A 9,044-nucleotide genomic window follows, 5' to 3' on the forward strand; every position below is an offset into this window, starting at 1 on the left:
CTCTACATTTTAGTCAAATACACCATAGTCAAATTTCCCACCCTCTTAATACTGATATAATGGGGATTAAGTTTCAACATGAGGATCTGGAGGGCATGAACATTCAAACCACAGCAATAACTGTAGCTGAAATTCCAGAAAGAGAGAAAGCAGAAAAAATATTTGAGATCAAGATGGTGGAATAGATGGCCCCAGCATCACTCTCTCTCACAACTGATTAATTTACAACTATTAAAAAGCAAAGACTGCCAACCAAGGCTACTGGAGCTTGGGGGAAGAGGAGAGATCCACCGAGTTTGTGAAAGTGGGAAGCCATGGTGAGAGAAAGAAGGGACTGCTCTGACCCCGGTGATGGGCAGGAAGAAGTTGTAGCACACAGAGAAGGAGCCATCAAAAGCCACAACTATGCCCTTTGTGTGCAGTTGCTTGGAGTCTGCAGGGGAGAAGAGGGTCTCAGAGTACACTGGACAAGCCCCCAGGCCAGGAAGACCACTGACAGGGTTCCCATGGAACCACGCAGGAATGAAGGGCCACAGCCAACCAAAGAAAGGAGACTTCCAAAGGCTGATGCTGTAGATTAGATACTCCCCTACCTCATTGAAGCTTAGATCCCCACAGTAACTGTTGAAAAAGTGGGAAATTCTATCTTAGTAATTGAAAGGTGATCACCTTGAAGAGGTGATTAGACTGCAGGACCATGCTGTAATGAATGGATTAAAAATTGTGGTCATGGGCATGGTTTGGAAGGCTTTAAAAGGAGAGTGAATGAGGAGGTTAGTCTCTTTCTGCTATGCTATTTTTGCAATGTGACACCCTGCTGTCACTGAAGTCACCACCAAAGAAAGCTGACACCAGATGTGTTTCCCAGACTTGGACTTCCTAGCCTCTGAAACTGTAAGCAATAAATTTTGTTTCCCTACAAATCACCTACTTTAGGTAACTAAATACCTATTTCCTGGTATTTTGTTATAAACAACAGAAATGGTCATCAAGAGGGGCTGGTGCACAACACACCCTATGAGAAGCATTTGGAGTGTGGGGTGAAGCTGGCCCACTGTGGAAATATTAGGGTGCAGTGTGGGTAGCAAATTTGCCTTCCAATCAGCACAGTCCCCCTCAGTGGAGACTGGTCAGGGAGATAGAACTGTAGGGGCCACAGTTTTCTGGAAAGATAGCCCAGGCATATCTGACCTTACAAGACCCAGAAGTAATTAAAAGGCCAACAATTAAAACCTGAGCCACACAGAAAGCCTTCCCTAGAGAATCAATGGCAAAGCAGGCATCTAGCTCAACCAAAGGGTTCAAATGCTGGTCCCCACAGGAAGTTCCCACAATTTTGGAATTAACCAAAGGACAACAAATTAGTTCCAGTTCAGAGTTTAAGCGGTGGTGGTAGACAATCATTCAACACAGAAATGGAAAAACAAACAAACAAAACACCCACATATTTTAAGCAGTGGTGGTAGACAATCATTCAACACAGAAATGGAAAAACAAACAAACAAAACACCCACATATCATAGATAAAGCTCTGATATTAACCCGTAAAGATCTAACACCACCAAAGAACACCTGTAAAACCTAGAAGAGGTAGCAGTCTTCTCAAATGCCCAGGCATCAATGTAAAGACACAAAGATTGAAAAAGAACAGAGAAATATGACACCATCAAAGGAAATAAACCAAGCACCAGCAATGGACATAGAGGAACAGCATATGCATGAAATGTCTGACAGAGAATTCAGGATAACTCTTTGTAAGTATGTTCAAGGAGTCACAAGGAAATACAGATAGAAAATTAAATGATGTCTGGAAAGCAATCCAGGGGAAGGATGAGAAACTTGACAAAGGAATTTAATCAATTTAAAAAAGCTAAAAAGAAATTCTAGAAATATAGGATACATTGTCTGAGGGACTGGCCAGTTAGCTAAGTTGGTTAGAACGTGCTGTTATATAACCAAGGTCAAGGGTTTGGATTCCCATACCAGCCAGCTGCAAAAAAAAAAAAAAAAAAAAAAAGAATACTTAGCTGAATCGAAAAACTTGATAGAAAGCTCCAACAGCAGACTTAATCAAACGGAGGAAAGAATCAGTGAGCTCGAAGATAAAACATACGAAATTATCAAGTCAGGGGAGCAAAAAGAAAAAAGAATAAGAAAAGTGAAACAGAAATAAAGCAAATATAGGACTTCCTCAAATGAAATAATCTCCTCAAAATTGGCATGCCCAAAAGAGAAGACAAAGGAAGAGATTTAGAAAGCATATTCAAGGGAATAATGACTAAAAATTTCTCAACTCCAGAGAAAGATGACAGCTTCCAGGTACAGGAAGTTCAGAGGTCGCCAATCAAATTCAATCCAAAGAGGAACACCCCACGGCACATCATAACCAAATTATCGAAAACCAAAGACAAAGAAAGGATACTGAAAGTAGTTAGAGAAAAGAAACACATAATGTTCAAAGGAGCCCCAATAATCTCTCATTGAATTTCTCAGTAGAAATCCTACAGACCAGAAGAGAATGGGATGATATATTCAGAGTGCTGAAGGAAAAAAACTGTCAGCCAAGAATTCTCTATCCAGAAAAACTACCTTTCAAATATGAAGGAGAAATAAAGTCTTTCCCAGACAAACTAAAGCTAAGGGAATTCACGACATTAGACCTATCTTACAAGAAAAGCTAAAGGGAGTTCTTAATCTGAAAGATGATGCTAAGGAGCATCAAGAAAACATTTAAAGGTAGATAACTCATTAGTAAAAGTAAGTTCGCAGACAACCTTGGAATACTCCAGTGTCATAAGTGGAGGTGGTGGTGGTGGTGAATAAACCACTTCTATCTTTAGCATGAAGACTAAAGAACAGACCTAATAAGACAACAACAAATACAACAACTGTATAAAAGATAGGCAATATTAAAAGATGTAGCTTGAAACAACAAAATGTCAAAAACTCTGTGTGTGTGTGTGTGTGGGGGGGAATGATGTCAAATCATAGAGTTGGCTTTGATTCTTTCTTTTTCTTATATATGAAAGTTAAGTTGTTATTAGCCTAAAATAATCTATTATAACTCTAATATTTTTTTTGTAAGTTTATGGTAACCATAAAATAAAAACTTATGAGACATACTAAAAATAAATAGCAAGAAATCAAAATAAGTCAGGCATAGAAAGGCAAATACCACATGGTCTCTCATAGAAGTAGAGAGTAGAATAATGGTTACCAGCAGTTGGGAGGGGTGGGGTTCAGGGTGAAAAGAAGGGGTGAACTAACAGGTACTAAACTGTGCTATGTATTTATATACCCTAAGTGAATCATTGTGCGGAATATGCATGTATAGAAACAACACACTATACCACACAAAAATAAATATAAACAAAATTGGAAAAACAAAGAGAATTTGTGTAAAATTTCAAAAGCAATTTTACATAAAGTTTCTGGAGTTTCATTTATAAAAATAAAGTTGAAAGATGATATTAATATCTTTTTTTTTTTTCTCTCTTTTTGTCTTTTTTCGTGACCGGCAACGGATCGCAACCCTCAGTGTCACGCCCGTACTGGACCGGGACCGGCAACGGGATCGCAACCCTCGGTGTTGCTCCTGCACCTCGCTCAGCCAGTGAGCGGCCGGTCTGTACGTGGGATCCAAACCCTCGGCGGGAGCGCTGCCGCGCTTCCCAAGCGGTGCACTGTAGCAGTGTGCCACCGGGCTGGCCCGATATTAATATCTTTTAAGAAAATAGTCATATCCTTTAGTAAGGAAAAGACAAGATAAAATCACAGAAAAGAAACTGAAGATTTAATAACATGTTTACAGAGCACAGAGAACTTTTTAGGCAGCAAAAAATACTCTGTAATAATATAAAGATGAATATCCATCATTATACATTTGTCCAAACCAGTAGAATGTATAACACCAAGAGTGAACCCTAATGGAAACTATGGACTTTGGATGATTATGGTGTATCAATACAGGTCCATCAATTGTAGCAAATGCACCACTCTGGTGGGCGGTGTTGCTAATGAACTCTGTATATGTGGAGGCAAGGGGTAAATGCAAATCTCTGTACATACATCTCAATTTTGCTGTGAACCTAAAACTGCTCTAAAAAATTAATTCTTTAAAAAAAAAAAAAAGGAAAAGCATTTGAAGATATAATGGCTAAAATATTTAAAATTAGCTGAAAAATGTTAACCCAATGATCTGAGAAACTCAACAGGACAAACAGGATAAACCCAGAGAAATCTATAGAAAGACTGATAAAAACCAAATAGCTAAAAACCAATAAAAGAAAATATTGAAAATAGAATAAAGATCATATTAGATATAGCGAAATAAAGATTCTAAAAATTTGATAATTTCTTACCAGAAACAATGCAAGCCAGAAGACAATGGAATGGTAATTTTAAATTTCTAAAAGAACACAAAAAACAAACAAAACACCCCACTGCCAATCTAAAATTCTACAGTGATAATATCTTTCTAAAATGACAGGGAAATAAAGACACTCAAAGCTAATAGAATTTTTTCTCACCAACTTCATGACAAGAAATGTTAGAGGAAGTTCTTTAGGGTGAAAAAAGAGTGATGCTGATGTAAAATAGATCTACATAGAGAAATAAATATGGCCAGAAAAAGTAAATATGTGGGTAACATAAAATGCTTACATCTATTTTTTCATTTCTTTAAAAGACACTTGGTTCTTTCAAATAAAAAAAACAGCAACAGCGATGTATTGTGGGATTTACAACATATGTACAAGTAAAATGTATGACTATGTAACAAAAAGCAATATGAGGAAATGAAAATATTATCTTACAAGATTTTTCCATTATATGAGGTGGCATAATTTTATTTGAAATTAGACTGTGATTAAATATGCATATTGTTAATTATAGAGCAACTATTACAAATAAAAAGAAAGAATAGATGAAACAAATAGAAAATATATAGCAAGATGATAGACTTAAATCCAATCATAACAATAATTACAATAAATGTAAATGGACTAAATGCACCAATTAAAAGGCAGAGATTGTCAGACTGGATGTAAAGCAAGATCCAAATATAAGCTGTCTATAAGAAACCTTTTTATTTTTAAATAATAAATTTTATTGTATATATTTTAGGTATACACTCTCTCTGTACTGCCATTTTCTGTCATGTGAGACCCCCACAGCGCTGTAAAGCCACCACCAAAGAAGACCTTCACCAGATGTGTTTCCTGGACTTTGAACTTCCTAGCCTCTGAAACTAATGGCTGAAGTTTTCTGGTCTTGGATGAACAAAGCTTTGTGAAAGAAAAATTTCCCAAGTACTTCAAGCACAATGACATGGCAAGCATTGTGAAGCAACTGAATATATATGGTTTCTGTAGAGTAGTACATATTGACTCTGTAACTGTAATGCAGGAAAGAGATGGTTCTGTTGAATTTCAGTATCCTTACTTCAAACAAGACTGGGATGACTTGCTGGAGAACATTAGAAGGAAGTTTTCATCTTCAAAACCAGAAGAAAATAAAAATTTTCAGGAAGATTTAACAAAAATTTTAAGTAGTGCTTAGAAGTTTCAAATAAAACAAGAAACTATTGAGTCCAGGCTTTCTGAATTAAAAAGTGAGAACGAGTCCCTTTGGAAGGAGGTGTCAGAATTAAGCACAAAGCATGCACAACAAAAACAGGTTATTTGAAAGATTGTCCACTTTCTGTTACATTGGTTCAGAACAACCAACTTGTGAATTCAAACTGGAAAAGACCTCTGCTTCTAAACCCTAATGGACCCCAAAAGAACTTGTTTCAACATACTGTCAAAGAACCAGCTGATAATCACCATCATAAAGTTCCACACAGTAAAACTGAAGGTTTAAAGCCAGGGGAGCAGATTTCAGATGACATCATTATGTACGACATTAGTGACAATAATGCAGATGAAGAAAGTATCCCAGTTATTCCAGAAACTAATGACTATGTTATATCTGATCCTTCCAACTGTAGCTAGTACCCTGATATTGTCATTGTTGGAGACCCCAATGAAGATGAGTATGCAAAGTGGTGATCAGAGTGAATCAGACAGAGAATCCCTAAGTTCAGGCAGTGATGGTACCAGCCTTTTCATGTCTAGTGCTGTCCAGCTAAATGGCTCATCCAGTCTGATCACAGAAGATCCTGTGACCATGATGGACTCCATTTTGAATGATGACATTAATCTTTTGGGAAAGGTTGAGCTGAGGATTATCTTGACAGTATCAATTGCAGTTTAGAGGACTTCTGAGCCATGCTGTCAGAAAGACAGTTTAGCATAGACCCGGATCTCCTGGTTGATCTTTTCACTAGTTCTGTGCAGATGAATCCCACAGATTACATCAATAATACAAAATCTGAGAATAAAAGATTAGAAATTACCAAGAACAGTGTCGTTCATGCAGTTTCAGAAGAAGGAAGAAAATCTAAATCCAAACCAGATAATCCCATAGAAGTTTATGAGCTTCTGGATAGCAGCCTGTACCCAGAATCATCCCAAAATAAGCTTGTTCACCTGGAGCCATTGACTGAAGCTGAATCTAGTGAAGCCATGTTGTTTTATTTATATGAACTTGGTCCTGCCTCTCAGGATAGTGACATGCCACTTTTAGATAGCTAAATCTCCAAGAAGGGGACTGTACATGTATATATTCATGAAAGTGATGAACTATTTATTTTAAAGTATCATTTGCTTTGTTTTTTTAATCAGATACTGTGGAATAAGAACACCTTTTGCTTTTCTCACTAACCACACACTCTTGCAAAGCTTTCAGATGTTACTCAGCTACATAGGAACAGAGATTTAATGCACATTATTGGCATATCTTTAAGTTGGATTCAAATGGTCATTTTTCTCCGATTGTAGTAAATTGGATTTCTTTTTTATTAATATTACCATTAACCCCCATTAAACTTTTTTCATTTGTTTAACTTGCTCAATTCTGTCTGTTTTCATTGAGAATAAGTCACGAGAACCAATGGTAGAAGTCCTAAAGCTTTCTCTGCTCCAGTTAATTTTATTAAATATTTTTCACTTGGCTTATTTTTAAAAAATTAATTAATAAATTATTATTATTATTACTTTACATTCTAAGATGTTGTTGTGGAGCAGTTGGGGGACAGGGAGAGAGGAAGGGGGAGAGGGATCGGATGGGAGGATGACTAAGTGGGAGGGCATGACTGAGGCCCATGGGACCTCCCTTGTTCCAGCAGAGGAGCCCAGGGGGCTTCCAGTGGTGGCTTGGTTGTGGCTTGGCTGGATGTGGACCTCAGGGAGGCATGACAGAGGCCCTTGGTGTCCCCCAACCCAGTGCTTCCACTGGCAGCTTGGTGGTCATCACTGGGCTGGATGCAGACATTGAGGGTGCTTCTGGTGATCGCCTGGTGGTTGCTGGGCTTGATGTGGATGTTAGGGGGCGTGGCTGAGGCCCTTGGCATCCTTCCATCCTGGCTTGGGAGCCTGGGGCTATTCTGGTGGTGGCCTGGTGGTTGTCACTGGGCTGGCTGCAGATCTTGGGGGGTTGTAGCTGAGGTTCAGACCTCCCCCCCCATCTTGGGAGCCTGAGGGGCTTCCTTCTAGGTTTTATAGGTGTTCTTTAGTGGTGTTAGACTTTTACTGATATTCTGATAATTAACTTTGTCTCTGAACTGTGGGTTTTTCTTTTTTTCTTCCAGTTCTGCATTGGATTGTTTGCTATGTCCACCACTTAAGCTCTGTACTGGAACTAATTTTTTGTCCTTTGGTTACTTCTAAAATGGGGGAACTTCCTGTGGGAACCAGCACTTGAGCCCTGTGGTTGAGCTAAATTGCTGCTTTGCTGCTGATTCTCTGGGGAAGGCTTTTTGTGTGGCGCAAGTTTTAGTTATTGATCTTGTAACCACTTCCAGGTCTTATGAGGTCTGATACACCTGGGTTGTGTGAAAACTCTGGTCTGGGCCTGGGTCTTTTCAGCAAACTGCACCCCTGCAGTTCTATATTCCTGACCAGTCTCTGCTGAGTGTGCCTGTGCTGATTGGAGGGGAGGTCAGCTGTCTATGCTGTGGCCCAGTGTTCCCCCAGGGGGCCCATCTCCCCCACTGCCCACACTCCAAACACTTCCCATTGGATGGGCCATGCACTGGTCCTTTGTGGTGACTCACTGGCCGCTGAGTGGTTCCTTTTTTCAGTTGTCTGTGGCCCCTTGCTCCTATGTGGGTCCACAGGAACACTTTTATTGGTCTTGCTGGCTTGGGGGCCAACAAGGCCCTCTTCTCTCTTGTTGCCTCCTAGCAACTTCATACAAAAGGCACAGATATTGTTTTTTCCAGCTCTTGCTCTGTATGCTCACCAGGGCCAGACTTGAAATGGCCAGGGCTTGACACGGTCAGAACGGTCCTTTCTTGTGACTTTTCCTGCCTTCACGAACTCCATAGGTCTCTCTTCCTCTTCCCCTGAGACCTAGCAGCACCAGCTTGGCAGTTTGCTGCTTTTTAATAGTCGTAAATTGGTTAATTGTGGGAAAGGGTGACACTGGGTACTGTCTATTATGCGATCTTGATCAGAAGTGTCATGCTGGCTTATTTTTAAAACTGGGAACATAAAGTGCCTGTATCTTGTAAAACTTCATTTGTCTCTCTTGGTTCAGAGAAGTTCATTTGCGTTCAGTAGGAAAGGCAAAGTGTACATGAATGCTCACTGTCTGATATGGTTCCAGTTCCATGTACATGGAAGGAGGGGAGAAGATAGGATGAAGTCAATTCCATCCACTTAGTTGGACCAGTTTGAAGTAAAAGATTTCTGGGGTTTTTTTTGTGTTTTTTGAGCCATACTATGCTAATTATAATGATTATAATTATAATACAGCTATAGTGGCTGTATAAATATAAGACAAAATGGAGTTCTAAACAAAAAGTATTCTAGGAATAAATAAGGATAGTTCATAATAATAATGGGTAAATTTTATCAAGAAGGCAGAACAATCCTAAATGTGCACAGACTCAATAACAGCTTCAAAATGAAGCAAATGAAGCAAAAACTTACAGAGCTGAA

At 39.0% G+C, this 9,044-nt stretch overlaps 1 pseudogene; it reads left to right on the forward strand.

Annotated features, from left to right (window-relative positions):
• The first annotated feature begins 1,693 nt into the window (after nucleotides 1-1,693).
• On the forward strand, nucleotides 1,694-6,635 carry LOC103588870 (annotated as a pseudogene).
• The last annotated feature ends 2,409 nt before the right edge of the window (nucleotides 6,636-9,044 follow it).

The sequence above is a fragment of the Galeopterus variegatus genome, unplaced genomic scaffold (assembly GCF_000696425.1).
Source record: "Galeopterus variegatus unplaced genomic scaffold, G_variegatus-3.0.2 Scaffold622, whole genome shotgun sequence".
NCBI lineage: Eukaryota > Metazoa > Chordata > Mammalia > Dermoptera > Cynocephalidae > Galeopterus > Galeopterus variegatus.